General features: G+C 43.1%; 1 long non-coding RNA gene across 2 annotated transcripts; it reads right to left on the bottom strand.

The window, feature by feature from the left end:
• Positions 1–14962: 14962 nt before the first annotated feature.
• On the bottom strand, positions 14963–15524 carry LOC131888699 (uncharacterized). Of its 2 annotated transcripts, XR_009374149.1 has the most exons (3): positions 15286–15439; positions 15146–15236; positions 14963–15050 (listed from the first exon to the last, which is right to left on the bottom strand). It is a non-coding gene; the product is annotated as an uncharacterized LOC131888699 (long non-coding RNA). The 2 variants fall into 2 exon arrangements; XR_009374148.1 differs by having other exon boundaries at positions 15146–15524.
• Between the last annotated feature and the right edge of the window lie 15 nt (positions 15525–15539).

The raw sequence follows: 15539 nt of genomic DNA, 5'->3' as shown, positions 1-15539 counted from the left end.
CCCTCTTAAGTTGTTCAATCTGACCCACCCACCCACTGCAATAACCAAGATTTTCGTCATTTTCGTCATCTACCTGTTTTTGTACTTTCTGCAATTCCCCTCTTCACTTTTTTCATGTGCATTGAACAATGCGCAAGTCATACTTGTAGATTAAAGAGAATGTTGTAGATGTCCTAATCATGGATACGCAAGGTTGAGTATACGTCATCAAATTCGACCGATCTGATTGGCTACCAATTGTCAACAAACATGAGTTTTCTTCGGAAACTTTCCTGACAGGGAGTCAGTTGCTTCTAAAAAGAGGTCGCACGTTTGAATTGCATTATATGGCAAATGATTTATGACAAATTAGATCCTCCATGGATTTAAGCACAGGGTTAAGAGTGTCTTTTGTCATTACAATGGTATTAGTGTGGCATTTCTCAATAAAATGTTATTGACACACTGATCTTTCGCATGCTGCCAGTCTCAGGTTGGACTTAAGCACCTCCAAAACGAAAGTACAACCATGTTCAATGAGTTACATGGTATATGGGACTTGTTTCTTGATAGACTCAGGAAGCTCACATGTGATAATGTCAATCTGAATGATTTTATGAAATATTATAGCAATCTAATCTTATGAAAAAATGAGTTCAGAAATGATTTAGAAATTAACAAAATAATAATAACAATCTACAGTGTTGTTCTCTTTAAGTGTAATAGACTAATTACGCAGTAACTCGACTTACATTCAATTGATTGACCTAAAATTTTGGCACATTGATCATGTATCTGTTGGGGAACTTTGTTTTTTTTAAACTTCTCGATGTGGCCCCCGCCGTTTAGGCGCACTTGCTCAAGACGTGTCGAGGAACGTGGGCGACCGTGGCACCCACGGTGTCCTCGGACAAGTCGGCCCACGCTTGGTGCAGGGCGGACTTCAGGGCATCGACGGACTTGTAATGGGTCTTGTTAACCCTTACTCCCAGTATACCCCAAATGCTGAAGTTCATGGGGTTGAGGTCCGGGCTCGAGGGGGTCCATTCAAGCTTGTCCATGAAGTTGTGGAGATTGGTTCGGCACCACTCTTGCGAGACGTTGCTTGTGTGCGCAGGAGCTTCGTCCTGTTGAAACAGATACGGAGCTCCGAGGGACTCAAACCACGGCAAAACATCGTCCTCAAGCATCTTCAGGTACTGCACGATGTTGATCTTGACCCCCTTCTCCACCATGACGAGGGGGGACTTCTTGCCGGACGTGGTCACGGCCGCCCAGACCATCACGTTGGCCGGGCCCTGTCGGCGCCCCACGTACTTGACTTCTGGGGACTTTTTGTGGTTCTTGACCTACGTTGGCCGCCATCCCAAGAAACCGTCGTAACTCTGATTGAACTGCTTCCTGCACTTCTGCCTTTCAGGTGTTCAACTTCTTTTGAACTTACTCCCTGGTCAGCCCCCCGTTACATATCCAATATGCTCGACAATCCGCCGCTTCTACAACCTCTATATGACCGTCTTGTCCAACACTGGCCAAATTGGCCAAATCACCTTCCAGGTGACTTGCTAATGGAAATCCTCCAATGCTTATTTGTCCACCACGGGCACCAACGTGCGCATCATGTTAAGCTAAAAAGTCCATGCCCAGCATCACGGCACCAACAAAGAATTAATGTTCTGCCTCCCAATCATCAACCTTCACGTGACAGAGCCGTTTTCCTTCGGTTATAAGCCCGTTACCTGATGCCGTCTTGAATGATGTCAGACAAGGGGAGTCCGGTTGGAACATGGTTGATGGTAGGAAGCTGGACGACGCTCCAGTATCCACCAAAGCTTGCACATCTTTGCCATCTATCTCCATAGTCAGCATTGGATGGGGTAAAATTTCTTTGGCACCTTGTTGCCATCCCATCTTGGTCTCCTTGTTGAGCAATCTGCTATGCCATGATCCTGGCTTCCACAACTAAAGCACGATCTTCTGTCCTTTGGTGCCCTGTTCGACTCTACATAGCCAGTCTTCTTCCTGGGGTGTGTCCTGCTCCCGTCCTGCTTCACGGTTGTCTTCTTCTCTCACATGCCCATAGTCAGGGCCAGACCTTCGGCCATCCATGCTGATTGAACTGCTTCCTCCACTTCTGCGAACGATTGTTGAGGACTACAGTTTTCAATGGTCCTGGCAAAGCATGAACGAAACCATCTCTGGCCAGTAAGTCCTTATTACTTTTTGCAAAGCCTGGGTAGCAATAGTTTGCTGCAACCTTGTACCTCTTGGTGTGTCCTTGAACCTTCTCGTCCTCACGCATGGACATCTTCCAGAAAAAGGTTTGGACTGAGGCTTCTCTGAAGTTATCCTCCATCAGCATCAGGGCCTCCTTCAGTGCCTTGAAACTCCCCAAGAACGATTCACTCAGGTCATCCAAATCCGTGGATCCAATCTCTAATAATCTTGGGAAGATCTCTGCTGCCTGGCCATCCGACCATCCATTGGCACCGGCCACACGACCAAAGTATCTGACATACTCCGCCATGGAATCCTCTGGTCTCTTGGGTTGTGGACGCACAACATGTCCGGCCCCCGACCATTCCATTCCCGACCCATCAACTTCCGCAGTTGTCCTACTACTTGGCATTCTCCTTGAATAACCTGATGAGTCTATAGACGCAATCTTTGCGTTGGTTCTCACCTCCTCACTTGAGGAATCACCGCTGCCACCATGTAACTAGAACTGATGTGTATTTCCATAAAAGACGTAAAATGTGAACAATGTGGATAAAGATATCGGATGCAAATGTGTCGTAATCGACAATGATTGAACGCAAATGAGAAGAATCGGCATCATCATTGGCCATACCTGGGATATGTTCCACGTCAAGCTCCAGCTCAGCCAATCTCAACGCCCATCTCCCCAACTTGCCTGTGTTCTCTAGGTCCGTAATACTGCAGGTCTACCGATGGTTTTTCGCATCCAGTGCACAAGAACATTTTTCCTTCCACAGTCAGTCATCTCGCATTGTCCACATGAAACTCCTTATTGGAGGTCAGACATTGCACTGAATGAGACCGTGTAAGGGTCACACTTCCACCGCCAGCTGACTCTATCTAAGTCTCCCAATGTATTTGAGCTTTGGAAGACACTCTTTTCAGGAATTGCAGTATTCATTTGGCTTTTCACTAGTGTTGGGATCAAATAAATTTTCAAAATCAGGATTGCTACAAATCTAGGAAAGTCAAAGCACCAGCCGTTTCCCACGGAACGTAAAAGGATACAACCTTCCCTGTCATTGAAAATGTTCATTTCGATTCATGTGAATAAAATACATGAAGTAACCTCTACTTCACGATGGCACTACATCAATAATAATAATTTTAATCAACCTAGTTCAAGTCAAAGACTGCCCTTTTAAGAAGTTGATCTTGGACGAGATTGACCAAGGCAGTTGCTTGGAATGTTTGATTCAAAAGAAAGATCCTGGCAAAGACACGCCTTCGAAATGAAGACGCTGAGACCCAATACCTTACCCCAAGTAAGATGCGCCAAGCACAAGAAGAAATTGTCACATTCTCCCAAAAAGAACTTTTGGAAGACGGCAAAATAATTGCAAAGTTCAATTCAAACCTTCATCCATTGAATGAGGACGGTTTGATTCTCTTCGGAGGACGACTTCACTATGGAAGACGGCAAAATAATTGCAAAGTTCAATTCAAACCTTCATCCATTGAATGAGGACGGTTTGATTCTCTTCGGAGGACGACTTCACAGATCATTGCTCCCACACTATCTGAAGCATCCCGCGCTAATACCAAAGAGCTCCTGAACCGGAGAGTTGATCATCAATCATTTCCACGAAAAGGGTCTCTACAAAGCCAGGCAACTAAAAGGGAGAAGTGGCCCGTGACGCCAGAGGTCGCTTGCATCTAGCTTGGTGGCACGAGTTGAAATTTATAGCACTATTAAGAGGGTATTTTTTAGTTTACAAACTGACCTTGTATTGAAACGCTCCCGATCTGCAACAATACTACTTTGTGAATTTAGTTAGGCTATTGCGTGAAATAGACTTTCAATAGAAAAAGAATTTGATGAAATATCTGACAAATGTGTCTAGTGACCCCGCGGAAACAGAGAAAAATAGTTCCAACAAACCTCTTATTAATCAATGTCTTCACAACTTTTTGAGAAATAAATATGATGGAACCAGGATCGAACATAAAACAAGGGCTTAGAATTGAGCAGCACAGAGATATACTTGCTTTCGTGACATATCAAGGAGCACGCTAGTTGAAAATGATAAGTTAAGTTTTCAGTTTGAAAACACTTCACAAGTTAAATGTTAAAAACGGAATGTTCATTTTTGTACCAGAGCAAAGTGAATTTTATCCGAATATTACATGTGTCGTAAATAAATGGAATGCACAGCGCTTATTATTTGCTTTATATAAATTTTTCTATTTTCACAGAATACAAGCTTATCAAGTACAATCAATCATGGACTTCTAGAAATATGGACTGCGAACGAGCTTCCCGCCAAATTGGGCTGCTCTTGGTCATGGCAACTCTTAGCCACTAAGCAAATAAAAGTAATAAGATAAAAAACGTAGAACTCTTCAATTAATGTAGGTCATTATATATCATTTACTTGTCATCGGGCCGTGAATAATGAATGTGAGCATTGATCCAGCAAATTTCGTAAAATTTTCTCGACCCTTTCTTTTTTAGATTAGAGCCCTTTATTTGCGAATACAGAAGTGTCAAGACATTGAAAGTACTGGTTCTATCAAGAAATCCCATTTTTGGAACAAATAATATAGTAAGAGACTAGTCGAGGCCTGGTACCAAGGAAGAGCTTGTGGCCTTTCTGTGCATGGCCCGTTCAAATTCTGACTTCATCCCTTTCATAGCCAGGGAAACGGCCAACCTGAGAGCAATTACCTCTAAACATGCGAAATACGATTGGACCTCGGTCCATCAACTCGAGTTAGACAAGCTCAAGAACTCTCTCCACGAACAGGCCTGTCTGACGTACTTTGACGCAAAGAAACCCACCTTTGTGTTTGTTGACGCCCATAGGGATGGATTGTACGCTATCCTTGCACAGGGGGACACAGTTCACGACGTGCAAACGGTCGCCATCTCATCGCGGGCCACCACAGCTGTTGAAAACGATAAAAAGAGAGAGATAACCATATACAACCATATCTAAAACCTCAAAAAAGCAGGTTTTGAAAACTTATTTCAGGACCGTCGAAAGGACATTTTGTTGAGCTGTCACTGAAAATTTCACAAATATCAATGAAGTCTTAAAGAAGCTGCTTTTAATTAGTTTCAACAAAGTCTTCAAGAAACGACAAAATCAATAATTCTGTTTGTAGTATGTTTGTCTTCAGAATTCAAATGAATGCGTAACTTATGCTTTTAGCGTGTTTTAAGTGACATTATGTAACTTTTCTAGCTAGTGTGAGATATCTCCATAGTCAGCATTGGATGGGGTAAAATTTCTTTGGCACCTTGTTGCCATCCCATCTTGGTCTCCTTGTTGAGCAATCTGCTATGCCATGATCCTGGCTTCCACAACTAAAGCACGATCTTCTGTCCTTTGGTGCCCTGTTCGACTCTACATAGCCAGTCTTCTTCCTGGGGTGTTGTCCTGCTCCCGTCCTGCTTCACGGTTGTCTTCTTCTCTCACATGCCCATAGTCAGGCCAGACCTTCGGCCATCCATGCTGATTGAACTGCTTCCTCCACTTCTGCGAACGATTGTTGAGGACTACAGTTTTCAATGGTCCTGGCAAAGCATGAACGAAACCATCTTCGGCCAGTAAGTCCTTATTACTTTTTGCAAAGCCTGGGTAGCAATAGTTTGCTGCAACCTTGTACCTCTTGGTGTGTCCTTGAACCTTCTCGTCCTCACGCATGGACATCTTCCAGAAAAAGGTTTGGACTGAGGCTTCTCTGAAGTCATCCTCCATCAGCATCAGGGCCTCCTTCAGTGCCTTGAAACTCCCCAAGAACGATTCACTCAGGTCATCCAAATCCGTGGATCCAATCTCTAATAATCTTGGGAAGATCTCTGCTGCCTGGCCATCCGACCATCCATTGGCACCGGCCACACGACCAAAGTATCTGACATACTCCGCCATGGAATCCTCTGGTCTCTTGGGTTGTGGACGCACAACATGTCCGGCCCCCGACCATTCCATTCCCGACCCATCAACTTCCGCAGTTGTCCTACTACTTGGCATTCTCCTTGAATAACCTGATGAGTCTATAGACGCAATCTTTGCGTTGGTTCTCACCTCCTCACTTGAGGAATCACCGCTGCCACCATGTAACTAGAACTGATGTGTATTTCCATAAAAGACGTAAAATGTGAACAATGTGGATAAAGATATCGGATGCAAATGTGTCGTAATCGACAATGATTGAACGCAAATGAGAAGAATCGGCATCATCATTTGCCATACCTGGGATATGTTCCACGTCAAGCTCCAGCTCAGCCAATCTCAACGCCCATCTCCCCAACTTGCCTGTGTTCTCTAGGTCCGTAATACTGCAGGTCTACCGATGGTTTTTCGCTCCAGTGCACAAGAACATTTTTCCTTCCACAGTCAGTCATCTCGCATTGTCCACATGAAACTCCTTATTGGAGGTCAGACATTGCACTGAATGAGACCGTGTAAGGGTCACACTTCCACCGCCAGCTGACTCTATCTAAGTCTCCCAATGTATTTGAGCTTTGGAAGACACTCTTTTCAGGAATTGCAGTATTCATTTGGCTTTTCACTAGTGTTGGGATCAAATAAATTTTCCAAATCAGGATTGCTACAAATCTAGGAAAGTCAAAGCACCAGCCGTTTCCCACGGAACGTAAAAGGATACAACCTTCCCTGTCATTGAAAATGTTCATTTCGATTCATGTGAATAAAATACATGAAGTAACCTCTACTTCACGATGGCACTACATCAATAATAATAATTTTAATCAACCTAGTTCAAGTCAAAGACTGCCCTTTTAAGAAGTTGATCTTGGACGAGATTGACCAAGGCAGTTGCTTGGAATGTTTGATTCAAAAGAAAGATCCTGGCAAAGACACGCCTTCGAAATGAAGACGCTGAGACCCAATACCTTACCCCAAGTAAGATGCGCCAAGCACAAGAGAAATTGTCACATTCTCCAAAAAGAACTTTTGGAAGACGGCAAAATAATTGCAAAGTTCAATTCAAACCTTCATCCATTGAATGAGGACGGTTTGATTCTCTTCGGAGGACGACTTCACAGATCATTGCTCCCACACTATCTGAAGCATCCCGCGCTAATACCAAAGAGCTCCTGAACCGGAGAGTTGATCATCAATCATTTCCACGAAAAGGGTCTCTACAAAGCCAGGCAACTAAAAGGGAGAAGTGGCCCGTGACGCCAGAGGTCGCTTGCATCTAGCTTGGTGGCACGAGTTGAAATTTATAGCACTATTAAGAGGGTATTTTTTAGTTTACAAACTGACCTTGTATTGAAACGCTCCCGATCTGCAACAATACTACTTTGTGAATTTAGTTAGGCTATTGCGTGAAATAGACTTTCAATAGAAAAAGAATTTGATGAAATATCTGACAAATGTGTCTAGTGACCCCGCGGAAACAGAGAAAAATAGTTCCAACAAACCTCTTATTAATCAATGTCTTCACAACTTTTTGAGAAATAAATATGATGGAACCAGGATCGAACATAAAACAAGGGCTTAGAATTGAGCAGCACAGAGATATACTTGCTTTCGTGACATATCAAGGAGCACGCTAGTTGAAAATGATAAGTTAAGTTTTCAGTTTGAAAACACTTCACAAGTTAAATGTTAAAAACGGAATGTTCATTTTTGTACCAGAGCAAAGTGAATTTTATCCGAATATTACATGTGTCGTAAATAAATGGAATGCACAGCGCTTATTATTTGCTTTTTATAAATTTTTCTATTTTCACAGAATACAAGTTATCAAGTACAATCAATCATGGACTTCTAGAAATATGGACTGCGAACGAGCTTCCCGCAAATTGGGCTGCTCTTGGTCATGGCAACTCTTAGCCACTAAGCAAATAAAAGTAATAAGATAAAAACGTAGAACTCTTCAATTAATGTAGGTCATTATAATCATTTACTTGTCATCGGGCCGTGAATAATGAATGTGAGCATTGATCCAGCAAAATTTCGTAAAATTTTCTCGACCCTTTCTTTTTAGATTAGAGCCCTTTATCTGCGAATACAGAAGTGTCAAGACATTGAAAGTACTGGTTCTATCAAGAAATCCCATTTTTGGAACAAATAATATAGTAAGAGACTAGTCGAGGCCTGGTACCAAGGAAGAGCTTGTGGCCTTTCTGTGCATGGCCCGTTCAAATTCTGACTTCATCCCTTTCATAGCCAGGGAAACGGCCAACCTGAGAGCACTTACCTCTAAACATGCGAAATACGATTGGACCTCGGTCCATCAACTCGAGTTAGACAAGCTCAAGAACTCTTCTCACGAACAGGCCTGTCTGACGTACTTTGACGCAAAGAAACCCACCTTTGTGTTTGTTGACGCCCATCGGGATGGATTGTACGCTATCCTTGCACAGGGGACACAGTTCACGACGTGCAAACGGTCGCCATCTCATCGCGGGCCACCACAGCTGTTGGAAAAACGATACCCAGATTGATCTTTGAAGCCATGGCGGTTGACCACGGGCTAAAAAAGATGAAGAAGATCTACCTCGTCACCAACCCAGACGTCACCATTGTAACAGATCACAAGCCCCTTTAGCCCATATTCCGAGAAACGCGACCTGGATCCATCAGAACCAATTGCATCATCCTCAGACATCAAGATGTGTCGTTCAAAATGATTTGGAAGGCAGGAAAATCCAATCCTGCGGACTTCTTTAGACGGAACGCCACGCCTCTCCATTGGCTGGACCCCGAAGATCTTGGGTTGGGCTGTGATATGGAGAAAGTCATTTATGCCACCCTGAATGGTGACCTGTTCGCCGCACAGATCTGTGGTTCGCCGCCCTGACGCCAGCAGAGGTAAAAAGATACACACGCAGAGATAAACAACTCACGGCCTTGAAAAAGTCCACCCATTACGGCACTCTGACCGAGGACCTACTTCTCCGACTGTTTAGAAGAGTATTCTATGAGCTCACGATATCAGAGGGTGGCAACGTACTTCGAGGCCCCCTAGTTATTGTTCCCAAAGGGCTACAAGAGCGCGTTGTCTCTCTGGCCCATGGTGGCTCTCACCTCGGAACATGCTCCATGAAGCAACGCTTCAGAACGGTGGCGTGGTTCCCCGCAATAGACACACACATTGAAACCCACGTTCAGCAATGCGAGGTGTGTCTAGCTATCACTGAGAAGGCCAGCAAAGTGGAACAATGATGTCATGCCACACCAGAACGCGCATGGGAAGCAGTATTCATCGATCATTTTGGGGTAATCAGGTCTTTTGTGTCAACCCGAAATGAACAACAAACTAAGGTTGCGTGAATTTTGTACTTAGATTGCGCGAGGGCCCATCCTACGTCATTTAAAGCACAAATGCCAAGAGAGAAAATGCAAGCCATTTGAATACACAACGGCAAAGCTCCGGATTGGCCGCCCTTATCAGATTAGGACTGACATCAACCAACCGTCAGTCGTCTGACTGACATTGACCAACAGTCACCACAATCACCTCTAATCAGTTTCATACCAATCATCCATTATTGGCACCTTTAAGCTACAGCTGACTGATGACCTCATCTAAAAAGGAAAGGTAAACAAATCTCCTGGGCGGTCACTTTTCCAGCGCTACTGAGACTATTGAACACATTTAGCATTCATTCCCTCAAAATTTCAGTGAACAATGTCGCCTAAGCCAGTTAGTCATTACTGTTTAGTGGTTTTGGGCCATCATGATCAAAACTCCAAAGAATAATCCACAATGGAATCTATGGATTGAAGTTGTTCTGCCATTACACTCAATGTTCAAGAGTTCTGGAAGGATGGATGAATCGCATCCACGGGAGTCTCTTACAATCAGTGGACTCGGGCAAATTTTATTCAGAGGCCATTGCAGTGGCCAATTCTTCTTAAAGATGATGTTCACCCACCCTTTTAGCCGTCCGCTTTTGCGGATTGGCTGAGGATAGGGATCTCCTTCCCAAATTCCAATTTGATTTCCAGAGCAGCCGCTCTACCACCACGGAAGTTACTCTCCTCTATGAAATTGTCCAATCTTTGTGGATCTCTCCACAAGCACAATCAACCCAACTTTCCTCCACTAAACATCTCAATCATCAATAGTCAATGCTAGGCCAGGATCGAAAACATTTCCAATAGACTTCCCATCAAGAATCTTCCCTCTCTAATAGCTTCAACTCTTCCAGAAATACATCAACCAATTTTCCTCTACTGCCTTCCGCCCAATCCGCCCTCAAATCCGCCGATGCCACCTTCACCAAGTTCCTCAAACAATTTATGTGCATTCCCCAATATGCCAAAAATGCATGGAGGTATTTTTACAGCCAAAAATCGGGCTGGCCAGGTTAGTGTCCCAGTGTTGGGAACATGAACTTTCCGGAGGTGATGTCCGGACTCAAATTGTCCTCTTGGTCAAGGACGTACAAACACCCTACTGTCCTTGGCCTTACATCCCTTCGGAATATTGGTGGTCACGCACGTTTTTCCGGCTCCGGTCCAAATGTCATCAATGGCGGGAGCAGAAACAGGATCTGTTCAATCTGACCCACCCAATCTTCTGCAGTAATCAAGATTTTCATCGCTTGTCTCTACCCAACTGCTTATGTACTGGCTGTCATTCTCCTCTTCACCTTTTTCATGTAGACTAAGCTCGAAGTATGGAACCCTCCTAACAAGGATATTGGCTGTATAGAGAAAGTGCAAAAAAGAATCCCCAAGTGGCACAATTCTTATCCGGACAGAATATCTTCACTCTCTTCAAACATTAAAAGAGAGACATATTTTCTTCGACTTCTCTCTTATGTTGAAGGTGTGCTTAAGATTGTTAATAATATCACTTCTTTGGGATCACCAATCTTTGCGATCACTTTTCTTAGCTCGTGAAGGATCAGATTTGATGAAGACGCGCAAATTAGAAAATGGGCCTTTTTTGGAATTAAATGTCAAATCTACCATTCATTTTTATGCGTTCTGCTTGTATATGGAACACTTATGCCTGAAACATTCTTGACCAGTGAGTGCGTTTAAAAAACTTTTCCTAGCATGGTTCCAAATTACTAGTCCATTATTAAACCCCTTCTGTTATCATCAATTCGATGTTTGAGTAGTTCACACAATAAGCAATTCTAGTCATAATTAGTGTGATATCTCATTCTAGTCAGGTATTTATCGTTGTCACCATTTAATTCATATTTTCTGATATCGGTTTCTGCCTGCAAGTGCTCATCTGCTTGTATTCATGTGGAAAGGTGTATTAAAACAAATTCAGCATTTCAAGATACTCGACTTCACCCGCAGAACTTTTGCAACATAATGACATAACGGTTCAGCTTGCTCAATTATTTACAAAAATACAAGATTTGAGTCTGATTAATAATGGCTGACAATAAGTATTAACCCAAGATTCCAGTCAAGATGGAAGACGACTGTTCCAAGAATCTCCGTCGATTTGATTAAGCTGTTGTATTAGGAAATGAGATGTGACAAGTGACCGCCCAAGGACGAATCAAAATGGAGGTTTCGTGACCATTTTTCTCAGAAGGTTGAGTTTGACATCAGCTTAAAGGTCCCTATTGGATGAACACCCATCACCCAATCTGGTACAATGATGGGTATCAATCCGATGACGGATGGCTGATGTCCAACCCAATCTGATAAGGCGGCCAATCCGGAGCTTTGCCGTTATGTATTCAAATGGCTTGCGTTTTCACTCTTGGCATTAATGCTATGAATGACGTAGGATGGGTTCTCGCGCAACTTAATTACAAAAATCACGCAGCCTTGGTTTGTTGTTTATTTCGGGTTAACATAAAGACCTGATTATTACCCAATACGGCATTTCACACTCTTTCATCGCCCCTCATCATCCAAGCGCAAACCCAGCGGAATGTTTCATGAAAGTTCTAAAGAGAACCTTCCAGTCGTGTAATGCATCCAGGAAGCCTATGAGAGAGGCTCTATTACAATGCCTCAGAGCATATCAAACCACCCCCCACCAGTAACAAATGTCCCACCAACCTCAATGGTGTTCTTGAATTACAGGTCAGAACTCTTAAACATTCCGAGAATACCCGGCGTTGCGACTGAATTGGTGAAGAACAGGGTTAGTGAGCACCGTTGTCGGGCGGCTCAAAATTTTAACTGCAAAGTCAGTACCAAGCCTTCGTCAATCACAATTGGACAATGAGTGATACTATTGATCGAACCTCGTGTCTGGTGGCACTGCTATCCCTACGGAGGATTCAGGCCTTTGGGTTTGCTCCTCGAGATCGGCAGGCTGGTCCCCACGGAGGACCCCGACGATATCTCTGAGCCCACTCGTGATCGGATTCAGAATGCTGTTTCCAACATTGATCTAGTGACTCAACAAAGGTTGGGATTGCTTGCTAGTACCAACCGAGGGTCAGGGTTTGGGTTGCCTGTATTGAGCGAATGGCCTGTCGAAACGTTTGAGATTGCTAATCGATCGTTCCTAACGATTCCAGGGACCTAAGTTGCCCACGAGAGCCATCCACCATCTTTGACACAATGGAAAACAATCGACAGGATCACGAAGTCCTCGCGGATGAGGTCTACGCCCAAGCCGTTACCGCCGCCACGAAGCAGATTTCGGCCATCACGGCCGAATTGGAGATCGTCAGAGACTCGTGGTATGTGGTCATTAAAAGCTCGTTTATTAGGACTATTCCTGGTCAATGAAATCTACTAGAATCTTCAACATCCAAGCTTTCAGAGGATGACGGCATAGCCACCGGCATTAGATCCGGCTCGAAGGACCATGTTGCGACTCCCCTAAACTCTCTCGTTAACGATTTAGCAGAATAATATAACCTTATAGTTCTTACCTTGATTTAGAAGTCTAGACATAAATGACACACAGCTGGTTCGCATGAGGTTGTCTCTCCGACTGACTGGCCGGAAAAGGAAGCTTTATTTATGTAGATAGGTTTCGTGACATGATTAAGCGGGTTCCCTGTTGTACGAACATGTCCATAATCCGAAAGGGGAACGTCGGATTGTTCCGGTCAGAGAGCTACGTTGGTTGATCCTCGATTGGCTCGTAAGATATCACAATTATGACAGACACCAAACCCGTGGATCAAAATTCCCCGCCAAATTTAAAGCGTGCCCTGACCGAGCTCAACAGAGAAGGACATGCCACCTGCTACGCAATGAATCAACAAATCAAGTATTGACTCGCCATGAGGACGACATGAAGATAATCCCTGAACAATTCCACCACTATACTCTCCTGGTACCCCGGAACAACTTTCTCTCTGGCCCCAATATTTCTTTATGCATTCTAGACTATTTAAGAAGAAGAAAAATAATCCTTTACTTATGTGATATTGGAAATTGATATTGATTCTTTGGGAAATTGAATTATTATACAACCGGGGCATTTTGGGGCTAAAAACGATGAAATTTGGACCACTAAATCCCATGTAACTAAGTAGCCGTTATATGGGCTAGAACTCCATAAAGCAATAAAATCAAAATTGTTCTCCATAATTTTCTGAGGTATAAAAAATGCCATAATGTGTTTGGGAATTTCCGTCAAAACTTTGAAAGGTATTTTTACCACTGTGGTAATGTCCTGGAAGTCCTGGAAGCAGACAAATGATAGTGCACCAAGAGTGCAAGCCACCACAAACAGGACTGAATAATCAATGCTACCTACTGCTATCAGACATTAAGGAAAAGCAAACTAGTATTCAACAGTCTTGCTCAATTTGAAGAGCAGGTTGAGTAACGCACCAATCTTGCCCTTCCTCTGTTCTGTAGACTAGCTCACCCTATGTACCGTCATGTCTGAATCAATATATAAATTGAAGAAAATATTCATTTATTTGTCAAATGCATTAACAGCAAAGGTCCAATGCTTATACTAGTGAGAGCATATGCTATCTTAAACGTTCCTTGATCACACTGTACGAAATTAAATGCCAAATTCGTTCAAAATGATGCGAAATTTGTAATTTTAAACAGGCCACTTTTCAAGAAACCGGCCCTTTGCGATAGATGGCGATAGCTTCGGAAATTGATGACACCAACTGAACAGCCCTCATTGAAAAGTATTCCAGTGACCTCTCCAAAACTAGGGGACTTGTCGGAGCCTTTTAAATGCGGTTCTCTAAACGTCCATTCTTCCAGTGTTGTTTAACAATGGCCTACTCCCCGCACAAATAGACTTAGGTGGAAAAAAATTGGCAAAAGTTATTTAATTCCACGGATGAGAATTGTGACGATTTAAAGGCAACCCGAATAGGGGTCATGTCCCGGGTGTGGCCCATGCTAGCGCCCACCTTGGATGCCCTTCAATAAAGAGACGCATAAAGGTCGTTCTCTGGTTCTCAGTCATGTATTGGTACCCTGTCATATACGGACATAATGAGTCTAAAGAGAACCAACCTTTTTCATTATGGTACACTCAATGCATCATGTATGCGTAAAGCTAACAGCTAGACATGTTGCCATTTTTGCATTGGTTGAAGATTGGTTTGAAGGACCTAGGCAGAACTTGTATTATCTTGGTTTCGAGAACTCTTGAAAGTTTTTCTTAGACTCTGCGCCTAAGTTGTTTAATGTAGACTACCTGGAACCCCAAAATAAGACTACCCCCGCGTGCTTGAGAGCTGTGCTGTGTGAACAACTTAAGCCAAAAAAAAGAATAAAAAGAAAGATTATTAGATTGCCAATAATGCCACGTCTACTAAATTTAGCTTTTATGCATACTAACACATGTGAATAATATTTTCTTGAATCATAGATGAATGTGCTTTGATAATGATGTATTTCAGATGTCTTTATGTATTATTTCATCCATTGGTTAGGACTTGGCGTTCGGCGGATCTTGGTTGTTGGCTGCAAGAAAAGTGTGACTTTCAACATGATATGTCCTGAATATTTGAATAAATACTACCGTTAATGCAAAAGTTACTCGATATTTTTGCACTTACCACATTAAAAATATTGAGACTGCAACAAAGGCAATGAAGATGCATCCAATACCAATCATGGCGAACATCCAAGAGTTCCATTCCGAATCATCTAAAAGCAATTACTTACAAAAATTCCACGACAGAAGGTATTAACTTACCTGGAAAGTAATGAGGAGCGTGTAACGAATGGTCAGACATCTTCTAGATTAGTACACCGTCTTTTAGACACTTTCTCAACAAACTGGGGGGATACGCACAGGAAAAGTAGAAGTAATTTCTACGCTCTTTGGAATCTATTTGTCAACAAAGCGATTCATGTTTTTAATACGAGGAACCCTCCATGACCTTTAAAATTGTGTCTTTGGCCGTGGATTTTTTAGTGGTTTAACCACTAACTTGTCAGTTTTCGTGC

The sequence above is a fragment of the Tigriopus californicus genome, chromosome 10 (assembly GCF_007210705.1).
Source record: "Tigriopus californicus strain San Diego chromosome 10, Tcal_SD_v2.1, whole genome shotgun sequence".
Taxonomy (NCBI): domain Eukaryota; kingdom Metazoa; phylum Arthropoda; class Copepoda; order Harpacticoida; family Harpacticidae; genus Tigriopus; species Tigriopus californicus.
The sequence above is the reverse complement of the archived record's forward strand: the minus strand, read 5'-3'. Positions and strand labels throughout refer to the sequence as shown.